This window comes from Triticum aestivum, chromosome 3D, assembly GCF_018294505.1.
Source record: "Triticum aestivum cultivar Chinese Spring chromosome 3D, IWGSC CS RefSeq v2.1, whole genome shotgun sequence".
Lineage (NCBI taxonomy): Eukaryota > Viridiplantae > Streptophyta > Magnoliopsida > Poales > Poaceae > Triticum > Triticum aestivum.
In genome coordinates, this window is record NC_057802.1 from 309384925 (window position 1) to 309405208 (window position 20284).

Here is a 20284-nt window from a genome sequence, read left to right on the forward strand (position 1 = left end):
AAAGCAAGGTAACAAGTAACATAAGCGAGCACAAAAGGTATTACAATGCTTGAAAACGAGGCCTATGGTTCATACTTTCGCTAGTGCAATCTCTCAACAATGCTAATATAATTGGATCATATAACCATCCCTCAACGTGCAATGAAGAATCACTCCAAAGTTCTTATCTAGCGGAGAACATAAGATAGAAATTGTTTGTAGGGTATGAAACCACCTCAAAATTATCCTTTCCGATCGATCTATCGAGCTATCCGGATAAGTGTCACAAACAGCCCAAGAGTTCGTACTAAAATAACACCATACGATACACACCAACCAACTCTAATGTCACCTAGATACTCCAGTGTCACCACGAGTATCCGTGAGTTGATTATATGATATGCATCAAACATTTTTAGATTCATAATACTCAATCCAACACAAAGAACTTCAAAGAGTGCCCCAAGATTTCTACTTGAGAAACAAGGACAACAATGTGCATCAACCCCTATGCATAGATTACCCCAATGTCACCTCGGGTATCAGTGAGTTGAGTGCCAAGACATACATCAAGTGCTCTCAAATCCAACAAAGTATTCAGTCTAATAAAAGTGAAATCTCAAAGGTAGAACTCAATTCATCACAACAAGATAGAGAGGGAAAAACACCATATGATCCAACTATATTAACAAAGCTCGTGATACATCAAGATCATGCCAAATCAATAACACGAGAGAGAGAGAGAGATCAAACACATAGCTACTAGTACAAACCTCAGCCCCAAGGGTGGACTACTCCCTCCTCAACATGGTGGCCGCCGGGATGATGAAGATGGCCTCCGGTGATGATTTCCCCCTCCGGCACGGTGCCAGAACAGGATCTAGATTGGTTTTTCGTGGCTACAGAGGCTTGTGGCGGCGGAACTTCTGATCTAGGGTTATTTATGGGGGTTTATGTATTTATTGGATTTTTTGGCGTCGGTCTCATGCTGAGATGGGCCACGAGGTGCCCGCTACCCACCAGCCCACGACCAAGGCCCCTGGCGCACCCTGGTGGGTAGTGGCCACCTCCTTCACCTTCTGGTCCTCCCATGAAGCTTCTAGTGCCTCTTTTGTTCCAAAAAATCATCAAAAAGTTTTGTAGCATTTGGAGAACTTTTATTTCTGCACAAAAAGCAACACCATGGTAGTTCTGCTGAAAACAGCGTCAGTCTGGGTTAGTTATAATGGTCCCTAGTTGATAAGGTTATGTGGACACATATCCTTGACTAGTATACGACTCGGTTGATGACTATGTTTCACAAGTCATGTGCATGGAGATGCTAAACCGATAGTATGGACTCGGGGATGGAGATCACCGAGTCGGACAGACCCACTTTGAGACACAACGAGATATAGTCATTTGTTAGTCTCAAGTACAATGTCTATGCCATGTCCTAGACCTGAGGTCCTCACATGTTCCTGGGATGAGGATCAACTCACTTAGGGTCTATCAAACGCTACTCCGTAACTGGTAGTTATAAAGGTAACTTTCGGGTGAGTCGTGAGACATGCCGCGAGACATGGTTGACCAAGATGGGATTTGCCCCACCTATTTGGAGAGATATTCTCTGGGCCCTCTCGAGTGAACAGATTCGGAAAGCATGGCCATGCGACTTGGGTTAAGTGTTAATCCAGTTCGGGAATCTGTATCACGATTTTGAGAAGAGAGGTTGAGCTATCACAAGGGTGACAAGTACTCGCCTTTGAGCTCGACAACAAATATCGTGAGGCAAAAGGAATGTTGCATATGACACATTGTCAAGGTTCTTCAAATGACGTTACGCACACATGGGAGTTGGCATGTTCTGCTAGGAGCCGCTACCAACTATCGACTTGGTCGTGTCCATGTGCACGTGAACCTATAGGGTCGCACACTTAAGGGACTGAATCCCATTCGGATTGGATCCGAGTGGAAAATGGATGTGGACTCTGATAACCCACAAGTATAGGGGTCGCAACAGTTTTTGAGGGTAGAGTATTCAACCCAAATTTATTGATTCGACACACGGGGAGCCAAAGAATATTCTCAAGTATTAGCAGTTGAGTTGTCAATTCAACCACACCTGGATAACTTAGTATCTGCAGCAAAGTATTTAGTAGCAAAGTAATATGGAAGTAACGGTAATGGTAGCAAAAGCAATATTTTTGGGTTTTGTAGTGATTGTAACAGTAGCAATGGAAAAGTAAATAAGCAAAGAACAATATGTGAAAAGCTCGTTGGCATTGGATCGGTGATGGAGAATTATGCCGGATGCGGTTCATCATGTAACAGTCATAACATAGGGTGACACAGAATAGCTCCAATTCATCAATGTAATGTAGGCATGTATTCCGAATATAGTCATACGTGCTTATGGAAAAGAACTTGCATGACATCTTTTGTCCTACCCTCCCGTGGCAGCGGGGTCCTAATGGAAACTAAGGGATATTAAGGCCTCCTTTTAATAGAGTACCGGAACAAAGCATTAACACATAGTGAATACATGAACTCCTCAAACTACGGTCATCACCGGGAGTGGTCCCGATTATTGTCACTTAGGGGTTGCCGGAGCATAACACATAGTACACTACTGGAATCAGGGATTTTGCCGTCTGCCAGTTCTTTGCCGTCTGCTTGCAGAAGGCAAAGAAGGTCTTTGCCATCAGCTACCAAACAACAGACGGCAAAGAGTTAGCAGACGGCAAAGAAGGTCTTTGTCATCTGTTATTTCTTTGCCGTCTGCTGGCAGATGGCAAAGAATCTTTGCCATCTGCCAGCGGACGGCAAAGAAGTGCCAGCGGATGGCAAAGAGGGGGGCTATCTTCGGATCTGACTAGTGGATCTCATTTTCCCCCGACGGGCCGAAAGAAGCGCATCCCCCCACCAAACCCTACTCTGCCCCCACATCCGCCCGCCGGCGCCCTCCTCCGCCTCGCCGATGCGCTGGGGTCGCCGCTCCTCCTCCGCGCCCACGGCACCGTCCACTCCCGCGCCGCCGCCGTCCTCACCGACCCCGACCAGCTCCGGGCCGAGCTTCGCAACCGCGCCTCTGCTCTCCTCCGGCCGGCGCGCCACCGCGCCTCGTCTCCTCCAGCCGGAAGGGTACCCAACGCCGCCACCCCCCCCCGCCCTCCACCCATCCACACACCCGGCTCTCCCGGCTCGGCGCGCGCGACCATGACCTGCGGGAGGCCCGAGCTCGAGCTCGCCGGCGACGACGACGCACCGCACAGGGTCCCTCCCTACTTCTCCCCATCGATTCCTCTCTCCTTCGCTCCTTCCTTCTGTCCCCCATTCCAATAGACTTATTTTTGCTTTGATTTAGATCAGCAGGAGCTCTCCCCCTCTCCAGATCCATGCACGGCGACGACCAGGACCCCACGCTCAAGCCCCACGAGCTGGACGAGGTCGACAGCGAGGTCATCTGCCCTGCCCACCATGATTTCCCATAGAACAAGAAGGTCGACCCTCTCGCTCTATTTTCTTTTCTTTCCAAATGATTGATGCCGTGCTCTTGGATAATTCTCTATGGGCTCTCAAATTTTCTTGGACTGAACCTGATGCAAAAAACGTGGCCACTTTGTTTCCTGATACTCGCAGGTTACAGCCATCGATAGACTAGCATCACTGGCTATTTTGTTTCTCTTCTCTCACCGTGTGAGCACTAGCAGTGTAGAATTTGTGAGAGCTGCTACTTAGTTAAGCAACTACTAGTTTAATAAGTAAATGTCCATGAGATGCTCCTGTTGGTTCCTTTGATTTTTGTTGTTTATGGATGGAAAGTAATTCATTCATCTCACTAAATCGATTGGGCAAGAGTTGATTGTTTGTTAACTAGGCCTGCCATTACACTGCTTCTCTGTTATATAATATGTGCAAACTTTCTATTTGTTATGTGGTGAAAATAGCCATCATATTTATTTCCACACAATCAAGTTGATGAAAATTATGCCACGTGAATTTTCATGCTATTGTACCAAGATGAGGGTGCTGCTTGTTGCCATGGAATGCTTAGTTTGATCCCACTTGTTATCAGCAAATAAATATACGTGTTTTATTTTTGTACGTTTTGTTATGAAAGACAAGTCCCTTTGGAAGAAAAAGACTACTTGGAAGGAAAATGGGAAGCCGACTATGTATTCTCGGTTATTGGTAAAATCAAAATCTGGTACAACTCATGCTTGATTGTTACTGGGTTAATGCCAAGCTGCTTATACAATCGATGATACTATTTTTTATATGCGTAACTAGAAGTAGCTGACATCCTTGTACTTCATCCGCTTATATAATTGATGCACATACAAGTAGGCTCCTGATCTTTTCTCAATTCAATATATATCACAATTTGATGATGAATTCCTTGTTTCCAGTACATGTCACCAAGTTCAGGATATTACGTAGTAAATGCCTCCGTCTGACAAGATGTAAAAATAAACCTTTTCCCGCCCTTTACTCTGTTTTATTTGTTTATAATGGAAACTAGTGCAGAGTTAGATACGTATAGTGCTTGAAGATTTGCCCTCTTAAGTCCTCTTAAAATAGTTTGGCCATAGTTTGTATCTACACGTGCCTTGAGCATCCATATTTTGCCCAGCTGATATATTTTTGTTATTATCAGATTCAGACTCAGCTATTTTTTTCTTTTTTGTTCCTACAAGATGTTCATCTTAGCTTTAAATACAGTAAATTTGGATACTGGAAATGTTATGACTCTGTTCTCCATGTATCCAGCATTATCCATGTTGCTCTTGACATTCATGCTTTATGAACAAGTAGAACACACCTGACAAGACAGCTGTCAATGAATGCTATGAGGTTTAGGAGAGACTTTGTGGATGTTTTTGCCTGTTACCACGTGTTGGCCACTAGAACAAGTAGACATTTTAGATGGCCCTTTTTTGTCTGTACGTTGTGTATGTCATCTGTTAGAACTGGGATTGTTTTTGGTTTTGGCCTTGATAATACTAACTCTACCCTTTAGTTCAATCAGTTTCAAGGCCGCCCTTTTGCTCTCCACAATTCAGCCCTCTATTTTCCTGTTTGAAAAAGATGTGCTTATGTCATTGTGTTTGTTGAACTGTACAGCATAACAACAGTGGAGTGACTTGCAGGTGCCTCATGTGGATTTTATGGCTTAAGCCAAGAGGAGAAAGAAAGGGCTCTGCATATGAAAAGATACCAACATTATTGTTTCCATGAAATTGGTAATATATGTGGCATGTGTTTGTTTATCTTTTCTGCAAGAGCAACTTGTGTCCTGAGACCTTCTAGTGGTACTGAGACCCATAAAAAGAAATTGTCTTCTTGCATGATCACTTACTGAAAATAGGGACAATCAGCTTTACTTCTGAGTACTTAGAAGTAGTTAAGTTATCTAAGTTATTATGGGTACTGTTACAATGTGCTTGTATTGAACCATCTATCCAAGTTTATTACTAACTCTATATGTGCTTCTTTGCACCTATGCTTGCCTGTATATCTATTTGCTTTATGGACATGACTCTTGTGTTTGTTTGCTTGTTGTACTGTGATAATTGCAATGCTTATTTAGCGACAAAATGTGCTCTTAATGTACTGTTGCAGGATCTGGATATCTCTCAAAATTTAGTACTTTCTGGTGTTGACTCTTAGTGTTTTTGTTATGCAGGTTGGAAGAAAAGAAGAAGATCCAGAGAAGATCTTAGTAATAAGATAGTTTTTAGGAAAATAGATATTTAGTTTTAGGTCATTTCTTCTAATTTCAGATATGGAGTGCTTGTCTTTAGTTTTTGTTTTGACTTTGTGAAACTTGCTAACTATGGATGAAACTGTGTAATATTGATGAAACTATGTATATGTTTGCTACTATTGGTAACATGTGTTGGATATGCTATATTGGTACTATGTATGGATGAAACTTGCTACTATCTATATATATGTGTGTTTGATTTTCTGTGAAAATGAATGGGTATAAGAAGAAACAGAATTAATGCCTATTTGGTCTCTTTGCCATATGCCAGCAGATGGCAAAGAGCCTGCAGTCCAGCAGACGGCAAAGACTGCAGGCTCTTTGCCGTCCGCTGCAGACGGCAAAGGCCCTTTGCCGTCAGCCGCCCGGAAGCAGACGGCAAAGTAGCTCTTTGCCGGACCTTACTTTGCCGGAGCCTTTTGCCGTCCGCGGCTGACGGCAAAGGCCTTTGCCGTCCGCCGTTCATGCCTTTGCCGTCCGCCGTGGCAGACGGCAAAATAGCTGATTCCTGTAGTGGTAGGTGACTATAGACTTGCAAGATAGGATCAATAACTCACATATATTCATGAAAACATAATATGTTCAGATCTGAAATCATGGCACTCGGGCCCTAGTGACAAGCATTAAGCATAGCAAAGTCATAGCAACATCAATCTTAGAACATAGTGGATACTAGGGATCAAACACTAACAAAACTAACTCGATTACATGATAGATCTCATCCAACCCATCACCGTCCAGGAAGCCTACGATGGAATTACTCACGCACGGCGGTGAGCATCATGAAATTGGTGATGGAGGATGGTTGATGATGACGATGGCGACGGATTCCCCTCTCCGGAGCCCCGAACGGACTCCAGATCAGCCCTCCCGAGAGGTTTTAGGGCTTGGCGGTGGCTCCGTATCGTAAAACGCGATGAATCCTTCTCTTTGATTTTTTTCTCCCTGAAAGTGAATATATGGAGTTGGAGTTGAGGTCGGTGGAGCATCAGGGGGCCCACGAGGCAGGGGGCGCGCCCAGGGGGGCAGGCGTGCCCCCCATCCTCGTGGACAGGGTGTGGGCCCCCTGACATGGATTTTTCTTCCAGTATTTTTAATATTTTCCAAAAAGATGTTCCGTGGAGTTTCAGGTCATTCCGAGAACTTTTGTTTCTGCACATAAATAAGACCATGGAAAGTCTGCTGAAAACAGCGTCAGTCCAGGTTAGTTCCATTCAAATCATGCAAGTTAGAGTCCAAAACAAGGGCAAAAGTGTTTGGAAAAGTAGATACGACGGAGACGTATCAACTCCCCCAAGCTTAAACCTTTGCTTGTCCTCAAGCAATTCAGTTGATAAACTGAAAGTGATAAAGAAAAACTTTTACAAACTCTGTTTGCTCTTGTTGTTGTCAATATGTAAAGCCAGCATTCAAGTTTTCAGCAAAGATTATGACTAACCACATTCGCAATAACTCTTAGGTCTCATGTTTACTCATGTCAATGGCATAATCAACTAGCGAGCAATAATAATAAATCTCGGATGACAACACTTTCTCAAAACAATCATGATATGATATAATAAGATGGTATCTCGCTAGCCCTTTCTAAGACCGCAAAACATAAATGTGAAGTTGTAAGCTGTGTTCGGGGGGGGGGGGGAGTTATTGTCTATCGTTGGCAGAGTGAAGAAAATATGCCCTAGAGACAATAATAAAGTTATTATTTATTTCCTTATATCATGATAAATGTTTATTATTCATGCTAGAATTGTATTAACTGGAAACTTGATACATGTGTGAATACATAGACAAACAGAGTGTCACTAGTATGCCTCTACTTGACTAGCTCGTTGATCAAAGATGGTTATGTTTCCTAGCCATAGACATGAGTTGTCATTTGATTAACGGGACCACATCATTAGGAGAATGATGTGATTGACTTGACCCATTCCATTAGCTTAGCACTCGATCGTTTAGTATGTTGCTATTGCTTTCTTCATGATTTATACATGTTCCTATGACTATGTGATTATGCAACTCCCGTTTACCGGAGGAACACTTTGTGTGCTACCAAACGTCACAACGTAACTGGGTGATTATAAAGGTGCTCTACAGGTGTCTCCGAAGGTACTTGTTGGGTTGGCGTATTTCGAGATTAGGATTTGTCACTCCGATTGTCGGAGAGGTATCTCTGGGCCCACTCAGTAATACACATCACTATAAGCCTTGCAAGCATTGTGACTAATGAGTTAGTTGCGGGATGATGTATTACGAAACGAGTAAAGAGGCTTGCCGGTAACGAGATTGAACTAGGTATCGAGATACCGACGATCGAATCTCGGGCAAGTAACATACCGATGACAAAGGGAACAACGTATGTTGTTATGTGGTCTGACCGATAAAGATCTTCGTAGAATATGTGGGAACCAATATGAGCATCCAGGTTCCGCTATTGGTTATTGACCGGAGAGGTGTCTCGGTCATGTCTACATAGTTCTCGAACCCGTAGGGTCCGCACGCTTAATGTTACGATGACAGTTTTATTATGAGTTTATGAGTTTTGATGTACCGAAGGAGTTCGGAGTCCCAAATGAGATCGGGGCCATGACGAGGAGTCTCGAAATGGTCAAGACGTAAAAATCGATATATTGGACGACTATATTCGGACATCGGAAAGGTTCCGAGTGATTCGGGTATTTTTTGGAGTACCGGAGAGTTACGGGAATTCGTATTGGGCCTTAATGGGCCATACGGGAAAGGAGAGAAAGGCCCCAAAGGGTGGCCGCACCCCTCCCCATGGACTAGTCCGAATTGGACTAGGGAGGGGGGGCACCCCTTCCTTCCTTCTCCTTCTCCCTTCCCTTGTCCTACTCCAACAAGGAAAGGAGGAGTCCTACTCCCGGTGGGAGTAGGACTCCCCCTTGGCGCGCCCTCCTCTTAGGCCGGCCGCCTCCCCCCTTGCTCCTTTATATACGGGGGCAGGGGGGCACCCCATGGACACAACAATTGATCTATTGATCTCTTAGCCGTGTGCGGTGCCCCCCTCCACCATATTACACCTCGATAATATCGTAGCGGTGCTTAGGCGAAGCCCTGCGTCGGTAGAACATCATCATCGTCACCACGCCGTCGTGCTGACGGAACTCTCCCTCAACACTCGGCTGGATCGGAGTTCGAGGGATGTCATCGAGCTGAACGTGTGCTGAACTCGGAGGTGCCGTACGTTCGGTACTTGATCGGTCGGATCGTGAAGACGTACGACTACATCAACCGCGTTGTGTTAATGCTTCCGCTTTCGGTCTACGAGGGTACGTGGACAACACTCTCTCCTCTCGTTGCTATGCATCACCATGATCTTGCGTGTTCGTAGGAATTTTTTTGAAATTACTACGTTACCCAACACAGAGCACCTTTAAAGATCAAGGACTGACTAGACATTGTAATTCATGGTAAAAATGACAGCAGTGCTCTCCAGCTAGTGCTTTTTAATAAGAGGGTGATGACTCAACATGAAAGTAAATAGATAGGCCCTTCGCAGAGGGAAGCAGGGATTTGGAGAGGTGCTAGAGCTCGGTTTTGAAATAGAGATAAATAATATTTTGAGCGGCATACTTTCATTGTCAACATAACAACCAAGAGATGGCGATATCTTCCATGCTACACACATTATAGGAGGTTCCCAAAAAGAACGGTAAAGTTTATACTCCCCCTCCACCAACAAACATCAATCCATGGCTTGCTCGAAACAACGAGTGCCTCCAACTAGCAACAGTCCCAGGGGGAATTTTGTTTGCAATTATTTTGATTTAGTTTGCATAAAGCATGGGACTAGGCATCCCGGTGACCAGCCATTTTCTCGTGAGTGAGGAGCGGAGTCCACTCCTCTTGAGAATAACCCGCCTAGCATGGAAGATACGGATATCCCTAGTTGATACATGAGCTATTCGAGCATACAAAACAGAATTTCATTTGAAGGTTTAGAGTTTGGCACATACAAATTTACTTGGAACGGCAGGTAGATACCGCATATAGGAAGGTATAGTGGACTCATATGGAATAACTTTGGGGTTTAAGGGATTGGATGCACAAGCAGTATTCCCGCTTAGTACAAGTGAAGGCTAGCAAAAGACTGGGAAGCGACCAACTAGAGAGCGACAACAGTCATGAACATGCATTAAAATTAATAGACATTGAGTGCAAGCATGAGTAGGATATAATCCACCATGAACATAAATATCGTGAAGGCTATGTTGATTTGTTTCAACTACATGCGTGAACATGTGCCAAGTCAAGTCACTTAAATCATTCAAAGGAGGATACCACCCCACTATACCACATCACAACCATTTTAATAGCATGTTGGCACGCAAGGTAAACCATTATAACTCATAGCTAATCAAGCATGGCATAAGCAACTATGATCTCCAATTGTCATTGCAAACATTTTATTCATAATAGGCTGAATTAGGAACGATGAACTAATCATATTTACAAAAACAAGAGAGGTCGAGTTCATACCAGCTTCTCTCATCTCAGTCAGTCCATCATATATCGTCATAATTGCCTTTCACTTGCACAACCGAACGATGTGAAAATAATAAGTGCACGTGCATTGGACTAAGCTGGAATCTGCGAGCATTCAATAAACAAGAGAAGACAAGGCAATATGGGCTCTTGGTTAAATCAACAATAATGCATATAAGAGCCAGTTCAACAATTTTAATTATGGTCTTCTCCTATCGACCCACAAAGAAAAGAAAAGAAATAAAACTATTTACACGGGAAAGCTCCCAACAAGCAAAAGAAGAACGGGAAATCTTTTTGGGTTTTCTTTTTAATTATTACTACTATAACAAGAAAAATAAACTAGATAAAAGCTACACTAATTTTTTTGTTTTTTCTTAAGGTTTAACAAGCACACAAGAAGAAAGCAAGAAAAAGAAAATAAACTAGCAAGGATATTACAGTGAAAGAGTATGAGCACCGACATCTAGCGATGAGTGTGTGAACATAAATGTAATGTCGGTGAGAGATACGTACTCCCCCAAGCTTAGGCTTTTGGCCTAAGTTGGTTTATTGCCACGGATGGCCTGGCGGATATCCATAGTTGTAGCCGGGGTCGTACTGCGCTGCGGCAGTTATTGCCTCCTGAGCTACAGCGTGGCGGCGAGCTGCCTCCGCCCTCTTCTCGTACTCATTTGCCTCCTCTCTGGTAATGAAATGTCTTCCTTTTGCGTGAAGATGAAAATTCAAACCTCCTCACAAAGGAACTAGTGAGATAGTGGTACTGGCGGCACTTTTCTTCCTCGAAGCTCACAAGATCAGCATTACGCAAATATGCGTTAAATTCTTCCTTGATTCCCGCTTGATCCATAAAGTTTTCCGAAGGCCATTCACAAGGCCGCACTGGAGCGTCCCTTGGTGGCTCATCATCGGCATCGCGCATTGCAAGCCTGGGTCCTTGCTTCCTTGAAGGACCACCATGGAACATTTTCCTAAGCATATTTCTTCCTCTGAAAAATTTCTGAAATTTTTAGTAACTTCAAATAAAAGTGAAACCAAACTCAACAAAATTGATAGCAACTACTCCTACAAGTGCCTAGAGACTATATCATGCATTAGAACTACTTGGAACCATATAAATTTGACATGCAAGCTCAAGAACATGGTCACCTAGGCAGCACAAATTTGCAATGAATAAAGCACTAGAACAAAAACTAATTGGACCAATGGAGGAGTCACATACCAAGGTACAATCTCCCCAAGCAGTTTTGTGAGAGGTGCTTTGAGCAAGGAGATCGAAAATCGCAGCAAAATGAGCTAGAACTCGTGCTTGAGCTGGATGGTGATTTTTTGGAAGGAAGAAGAAGAGTGTGGGTGCAGGAATAAGTGGAGGGGAGCCACCGTGGGCCCACGAGGCAGGGGGGCGCGCCCTGGACCCTCGTGGCCAGGTGCTTGCTCCCCCTGCTGTGTTCTCAGTGCCAGATATTCTCAAATATTCTAGAAAAAATCATATTCCATTTTCAGGGCATTTGGAGAACTTTTATTTTCGGGGTATTTTTATATTGCACGGATAAATCAGAAAACAGACAGAAAAATACTATTTTTACTTTATTTCAACTAAATAATAGAAAGTAGAAAGAGGGTACAGAAGGTTGTGCCTTCTAGTTTCATCCATCTCATGCTCATCAAAAGGAATCCACTAACAAGGTTGATCAAGTCTTGTTAACAAACTCATTCCGAATAACATGGAACCGGAGAAATTTCGAATGACACTATGTTACCTCAACGGGGATATGCACATCCCCAATAATAAGAATATCATATTTCTTCTTGACAGTAGGAAGAGGAAATTCAAAACCTCCAAAAAAATTGATGGAACTTTTCCAATAGAATTTATACTATCAACTTGAGGTTGTTTCCTCGGAAAGTGTACCGTATGCTCATCACCATTAACATGAAAAGTGACATTGCCTTTGTTGCAATCAATAACAGCCCCTGCAGTATTCAAAAAAGGTCTTCCAAGACTAATAGACATACTATCGTCCTCAGGAATATCAAGAATAACAAAGTCCGTTAAAATAGTAACGTTTGCAACCACAACAGGCACATCCTCACAAATACCAACAGGTATAACAGTTGATTTATCAGCCATTTGCAAAGATATTTCAGTAGGTGTCAACTTATTCAAATCAAGTCTACGATATAAAGAGAGAGGCATAACACTAACACCAGCTCCAAGATCACATAAAGCAGTTTTAACATAGTTTCTTTTAATGGAGCATGGTATAGTTGGTGCCCCTGGATCTCCTAGTTTCTTTGGTATTCCACTCTTAAAAGTATAATTAGCAAGCATGGTGGAAATTTCAGCTTCCGGTATCTTTCTTTTATTAGTGACGATTTCTTTCATATACTTAGCACAAGGATTCATTTTGAGCATATCAGTCAAATGCATACGCAAAAAGATAGGTCTAATCATTTCAGCAAAGCGCTCAAAATCCTCATCATCCTTTTTCTTGGATGGTTTGGGAGGAAAAGGAATGGGTTTCTGAACCCATGGCTCCCTTTCTTTACCATGTTTCCTAGCAACAAAGTCTCTCTTATCATAACATTGATTCTTTGATTGTGGGTTATCAAGATCAACATCAGGTTCAATTTCTACATCATTATCATTACTAGGTTGAGCATCATCATGAACATTATCATTAACATTCTCATTAGGTTCACGTTCATTACCAGATTGTGTTTCAGCATCAGAAATAGAAATATCATTTGGATTCTCAGGTGTTTCCGCAATAGGTTCACTAGAAGCATGCAGAGTCCTATCATTTTTCTTTTTCTTCTTTTTAGAAGAGCTAGGTGCATCAATATTATTTCTCTGAGAATCTTGCTCAATTCTCTTAGGATGGCCTTCAGGATACAAAGGTTCCTGAGTCATTTTACCAGTTCTAGTAGCCACTCTAACAGCAAAATCATTATTCTTACTATTCAATTCATTGAGCAAATCATTTTGAGCTTTAAGTACTTGTTCTACTTGAGTGGTAACCATAGAAGCATGTTTAGTAATGAGTTTAAGTTCACCTTTAACTCTAGACATATAATCACCCAAGTGTTCAAGCGTATCGGAATTGTATTTCAATTGTCTACCAAAATAAGCATTGAAGTTTTCTTGTTTGACAATAAAATTATCAAACTCTTCTAAGCATTGTCTAGCAGACTTATAGTGAGGAATATCACCTTCATCAAATCTATAGAGAGAATTTACCTTTACTACCTGTGTCGGGTTATCAAGACCATGAGTTTCTTTAATAGGTAATGGATTAGGATCATATATTTCTTCAACAGGCGGTAAATTAAGACCATGTATTTCTTCAATAGGAGGTAAATTCTTAACATCTTCGGCTTTAATACCCTTTTCTTTCATAGATTTCTTTGCCTCTTGCATATCTTCAGGACTGAGAAATAGAACACCTCTTTTCTTCGGAGTTGGTTTAGGAATAGGCTCAGGAAGTGTCCAATTATTTTCATTTGTCAACATATTATTCAATAAAATTTCAGCTTCATCCGGTGTCCTTTCCCTGAAAACAGAACCATCACAACTATCTAGGTAATCTCTGGAAGCATCAGTTAGTCCATTATAAAAGATATCAAGTATTTCATTTTTCTTAAGAGGATGATCAGGCAAAGCATTAAGCAATTGGAGAAGCCTCCCCAAGCTTGTGGGAGACTCTCTTCTTCAATTTGCACAAAATTATATATTTCCCTTAAAGCAGCTTGTTTCTTATGAGCGGGGAAATATTTAGCAGAGAAGTAATAAATCATATCCTGGGGACTATGCACACAACCAGGATCAAGAGAATTAAACCATATCTTAGCATCACCCTTTAATGAGAACGGAAATATTTTAAGGATATAAAGGTAGCAGGTTCTCTCATCATTAGTGAACAGGGTGGCTATATCATTTAATTTAGTAAGATGTGCCACTACAGTTTCAGATTCATAGTCATAAAAAGGATCAGATTCAACCAAAGTAATTATATCAGGATCAACAGAGAATTCATAATCCTTATAAGTAACACAGATAGGTGAAGTAGCAAAAGCAGGGTCAGGTTTCATTCTAGCATTAAGAGATCGCTGCTTCCATTTAGCTAATAATTTCTTAAGATCACTTCTATCATTGCAAGCAAGAATAGCTCTAGCAGATTCTTCATCCAAAACATAACCCTCAGGAACAACAGGAAATTCATATTTATTAGGGGGAGAGTCTTCATCATCACTATCTTCAATATTATCGGTTTCAATAATTTCATTCTCCCTAGCCCTTGCAAGTTGTTCATCAAGAAATTCACCAAGTGGCACAGTGGTATCAAGCATAGAAGTAGTTTCATCATAAGTATCATGCATAGTAGAAGTGGCATCATCAATAACACGCGACATATCAGAATGAATAGCAGAAGCAGGTTTAGGTGTCGCAAGCTTACTCAAAACAGAAGGTGAATCAAGTGCAGAGCTAGATGGCAGTTCCTTACCTCCCCTCATAGTTGAGGGATAAATTTTTGTCTTAGCGTCTTTCAAGTTCTTCATAGTGACCAGCAGATATAAATCCCAAGTGACTCAAAGAATAGAGCTATGCTCCCCGGCAATGGCGCCAGAAAATAGTCTTGATAACCCACAAGTATAGGGGATCGCAACAGTTTTTGAGGGTAGAGTATTCAACCCAAATTTATTGATTCGACACAAGGGGAGCCAAAGAATATTCAAAAGTATTAGCAGTTGAGTTGTCAATTCAACCACACCTGGATAACTTAGTATCTGCAGCAAAGTATTTAGTAGCAAAGTAATATGGAAGTAACGGTAACGGTAGCAAAAGTAATATTTTTGGGTTTTGTAGTGATTGTAACAGTAGCAACGGAAAAGTAAATAAGCGAAGAACAATATGTGAAAAGCTCGTAGGCATTGGATCGGTGATGGAGAATTATGCCGGATGCGGTTCATCATGTAACAGTCATAACATAGGGTGACACAGAACTAGCTCCAATTCATCAATATAATGTAGGCATGTATTCCAAATATAGTCATACGTGCTTATGGAAAAGAACTTGCATGACATCTTTTGTCCTACCCTCCCGTGGCAGCGGGGTCCTAATGGAAACTAAGGGATATTAAGGCCTCCTTTTAATAGAGTACCGGAACAAAGCATTAACACATAGTGAATACATGAACTCCTCAAACTACGGTCATCACCGGGAGTGGTCCCGATTATTGTCACTTCGGGGTTGCCGGATCATAACACATAGTAGGTGACTATAGACTTGCAAGATAGGATCAAGAACTCACATATATTCATGAAAACATAATAGGTTCAGATCTGAAATCATGGCACTCGGGCCCTAGTGACAAGCATTAAGCATAGCAAAGTCATAGCAACATCAATCTTAGAACATAGTGGATACTAGGGATCAAACCCTAACAAAACTAACTCGATTACATGATAGATCTCATCCAACCCATCACCGTCCAGGAAGCCTACGATGGAATTACTCACGCACGACGGTGAGCATCATGAAATTGGTGATGGAGGATGGTTGATGATGACGATGGCGACGGATTCCCCTCTCTGGAGCCCCGAACGGACTCCAGACCAGCCCTCCCGAGAGGTTTTAGGGCTTGGCGGCGGCTCCGTATCGTAAAATGCGATGAATCCTTCTCTCTGATTTTTTTCTCCCCGAAAGTGAATATATGGAGTTGGAGTTGAGGTCGGTGGAGCGTCAGGGGGCCCACGAGGCAGGGGGCGCGCCCAGGGGGGCAGGCGCACTCCCCACCCTCGTGGACAGGGTGTGGGCCCCCTGATGTGGATTTTTCTTCCAGTAAATATTTTCCAAAAAGATGTTCCGTGGAGTTTCAGGTCATTCCGAGAACTTTTGTTTCTGCACATAAATAACACCATGGAAAGTCTGCTGAAAACAGCGTCAGTCCGGGTTAGTTCCATTCAAATCATGCAAGTTAGAGTCCAAAACAAGGGCAAAAGTGTTTGGAAAAGTGGATACGACGGAGACGTATCAGACTCCTAGTGGGATCAAGTGTTAATCCCACCTCAGAGGTCTATATAAAGGGGAGTGGGCGCACCACTTAGGGTTAATCTTTTCTCACCCTGGTTAGCCACCGCCACTCCCCATGCCCATGCTGCGCGACCGGACCTAGCAGTCCGCCGCTCGACGCTGATCCCCGTACGTGTGGATACCTTGGAGGCATCGCATCTGCGGTGCTTGGACGAACCGTTCGAGTGAACCGCGAGGTGCCGTTCGCGGGAGATAACCGTTCGCGGGTCTTCGCTGTTCGTAGGAGATCGGCAACACGAGGAGGAGATGGGCTGAGAGATCGACTACACACATCACCAACTCTACTTTCACTATGGTGACTGTGTGTCTAGTGGTAAACCCGATCACGTAATCTATGTCCAGCAGCAAGATCTTGGGTCCGCGGTAGAAACTTTTATTTGGCGCTAGCGTAGCGTACTGCGTGTTCCAACAAGTTCGATTCAAATCATACCAAAACCATATAGAATTGTTTTAAAAGTATATGAATACTTCATAAATTATAGATATGTTGGAGACGTATCAGCATCCCCAAGCTTAATTCCTACTCGTCCTCGAGTAGGTAAATGATAAAAGAAATAATTTATGAAGTGTGAATGCTAGCATAGTGCATAAGTTTGACCAATGATAATTTCAATCACTTTTCCTAGCATCATAGCAGCAACTCTTTCTCATAAAACTCATCATGATAAAGTAGCAATTGAAAACAGAATTTTTGTTGTGGAATGCTACTTATCATATTCATCTTATACACTTTTCTTTTATAGCATGGACATTTGGACTTGAATGATTCAAAGCAATAGTCTATAATTTGACATGAGGACATGAATACTCGAGCATATCAACAGGCAACCATGCTTTTCAAAATATCAACACTAAAGAAAGCTATCCCTAGCCCATTATGCCCAATCATTGATCCATTCATGAAACACACTTGAATATTAACTATGCCCAATGCACAAGTATGACAATACTGTTCTCTAGTTGGTGCTTTATAAGAGAAGATGGAGAATCAATAAAAATAAAAATTGCATAAAGTAAACAGATAAGCCCTTCGCAGAGGGAAACATAGATTTGTAGAGGTGCCAGAGCTCAAAGCTTAAATTTAGAGGTAAAATTGTTTTGAGAGGCATGCTTTTCCTATCAACGAAAACGACCGAGAATTCCCAATACTTTCCATGCTAGATACATCATAGGTGGTTCCCAAACATAAAATAACGTTTATTCCTTTTCCACCATTCTTTCACAATCCATGGCCAGCTGTATTCACGGGTGCCATCCATACCAACACTTCCCAAGGAATTTATTATTGACAACATAAATAAAATTTCTTTTCATTTCGGGGTTGGGCATCCCTATTACCTGCCACACTTTCGTGCAATGATAAGTGAATAAACACTCATCTTGAGAATAACACATCTAGCATGGAAAATATTGGCCACCCCCTGCCGCTTCATGAGCGGTACGGGCACACAAAAAGGAAATTCATTTTGAAAATTAGAGTTGACACATACAAATTTACTTGGAACGACATGTAAATATCGCATATAGGTAGCTATGGTGGACTCATTTGGCGCCCCCTAAGCTTGTCGCCTCCTCGTGGCCCTTCTGGCCTCCTCCCAAAGCTTCTAGGGTGTCTTGTGGTCCAAGAAAAATTGTCAAAAAGTTTCGTTCCGTTTGGACTCCGTTTTGTATTGATTTTCTATAAAGACAAAAACAAGGAAAAAACAATAACTGGCACTGGGCATCAGGTTAATAGATTAGTCCCCAAAAATGATATAAAATAGCATAATAATGCTTATAAAACATCCAAGATTGATAATATAATAGCATGGAACAATAAAAAAATATAGATACGTTGGAGACGTATCAAGCATCCCCAAGCTTAATTTCTGGTCGTCCTCAAGTAGGTAAATGATAAAAACAGAATTTTTGATGTGGAATGCTACCTAACATGTTTATCATGTAATCTTTCTTAATGTGGCATGAATATTCAGATCCATAAGATTCAACACAAAAGTTTAATATTGACATAAAAAACAATAATACTTCAAGTATAGTAAAAAGCAATCATGTCTTCTCAAAATATCTTGGCTAAAGAAAGTTATCCCTACAAAATCATATAATCTTGTCATGCTCTATCTTCTTAACACAAAGTATTTATGATGCACAACCCGGTGATAAGCCAAGCAATTCATTCATACTTTTTAATGCGCTTCAGTTTTTTCAACTCTCATGCAATATAAGAGCGTGAGCCATGGATATAACACCATAGGTGGAATAGAATATGATGTTGGAGGTTGCGTGGAGAAAAAAAAGGAGAAAGTCTCGCATTGACGAGGCTAATCAACGAGCTATGGAGGTGCCCATCAATTAATGTCAATGCAAGGATTAGGGATTGCCATGCAATGGATGCACTAGAGTTATAAGTGTATGAATGCTCAAAATAAAACTAAGTGGGTGTGCATCCAACTTGATTGCTCATGAAGACCTAGGGCATTTGAGGAAGCCCATCATTGGAATATCAAGCCAAGTTCTATAACGAAAAATTCCCACTAGTATATGAAAGTGACAAAATAGGAGACTCTCTATCAAGAAGAACATGGTGCTACTTTGAAGCACAAGTGTGGAAAAGGATAGTAACATTGCCCCTTATCTATTTTTTCTCATTTTTCTTCTTCTTTTTTTTTTCTCTTTTTTTCTTGGGCACTTTGGCCTTTTTTCACTTTTTTATTTAAGTCCGGAGTCTCATCCCGACTTGTGGGGGAATCATAGTCTCCATCATCCTTTCCTCACCGGGACAATGCTCTAATAATGAATATGATCATCACACTTCTTTTTACTTACAACACAAAATATTACAACCCAAAAATATGGCTCTATATGAATGCCTTCGGCAGTGTACCGGGATGTGCAATGATCTAGCGTGACATGTATAAAAAATATGAACGGTGGCGGAGCCACAAATACTATGTCAACTATATGATCATGCAAAGCAATATGACAATGATGATATGTGTCATAATAACACGGAATGGTGGAAGTGGCATGGCAATATATCTCGGAATGGCTATGGAAATGCGATAATAGGTAGGTATGGTGGCGGTTTTGAGGAAGATATAAGGAGGCTTATGTGTGATAGAGTGTATCATATCATGGGGTTTGGATGCACCGGCAAAGTTTGCACCACAACTCAAGGTGATAAGAGGTAATGCACGGTACTGAAGAGGCTAGCAAATTGCGGAAAGGTAAGAGTACGTATAATCCGTGGACTCATATTAGTCATAAAGAACTCACATACTTATTGCAAACATTTATTAGCCCTCGAAGCAAAGTACTACTACACATTATAGGAGCGAAGTATGTCTACAAGAGGGGGGTGAATGGGAGATTTAAAATTTTCTTCGGAAATATCAAAACTCTCGGAACCTAGCAGTGGAGCGAATGAAAACACAGTACAGCAAGCAAGTACAAGCTAACGAATGGAAACTAAAACATGCATCGAGACAAATCACATAATGTAAAGAGGAGAAGCAGATGTAACGAGTGATGCTCGATGGCGACATGGAATTTGGTAGACCAGTTCATCCTTCTGCACAAGGACTACGTCTGGTTGGAGGGGTTGTGACTTAACACGGGAGATAAACACTCTTTGCCATATTCTCCTCGGCAATTGGTTCGTCAACCAATTTCGGTCACTCATGGTAGATACTTGAGGCGATCTCCGAACCTTTACAAACTTCTTCTTCGAGAACCACAATTACTCTTGGTCTCTAAAGAAATTGACACCTAACCGTCTAGAGAGTTTGCAGCTCTCAAGAGTAATAGGCGGAGCGTACTGGACTTAGATTCGAGTGATGCTGAACTACTATCTAATTTTTCGGCTCTAGGGGTTTTCTCTCGGTGGATTTTAAACTCAAATCACTCTGGAGAGGGGGTTGCTCAACAATCTTCTCACAATCTAACGGAGTAGCCACCAGAC

General features: G+C 42.0%; 1 long non-coding RNA gene across 1 annotated transcript; it reads left to right on the forward strand.

The window, feature by feature from the left end:
• Positions 1-3222: 3222 nt before the first annotated feature.
• Positions 3223-5760, forward strand: LOC123074536 (uncharacterized). The gene is made up of 3 exons (XR_006436007.1): positions 3223-3461; positions 5112-5204; positions 5648-5760. It is a non-coding gene; the product is annotated as an uncharacterized lncRNA (long non-coding RNA).
• Positions 5761-20284: the final 14524 nt, after the last annotated feature.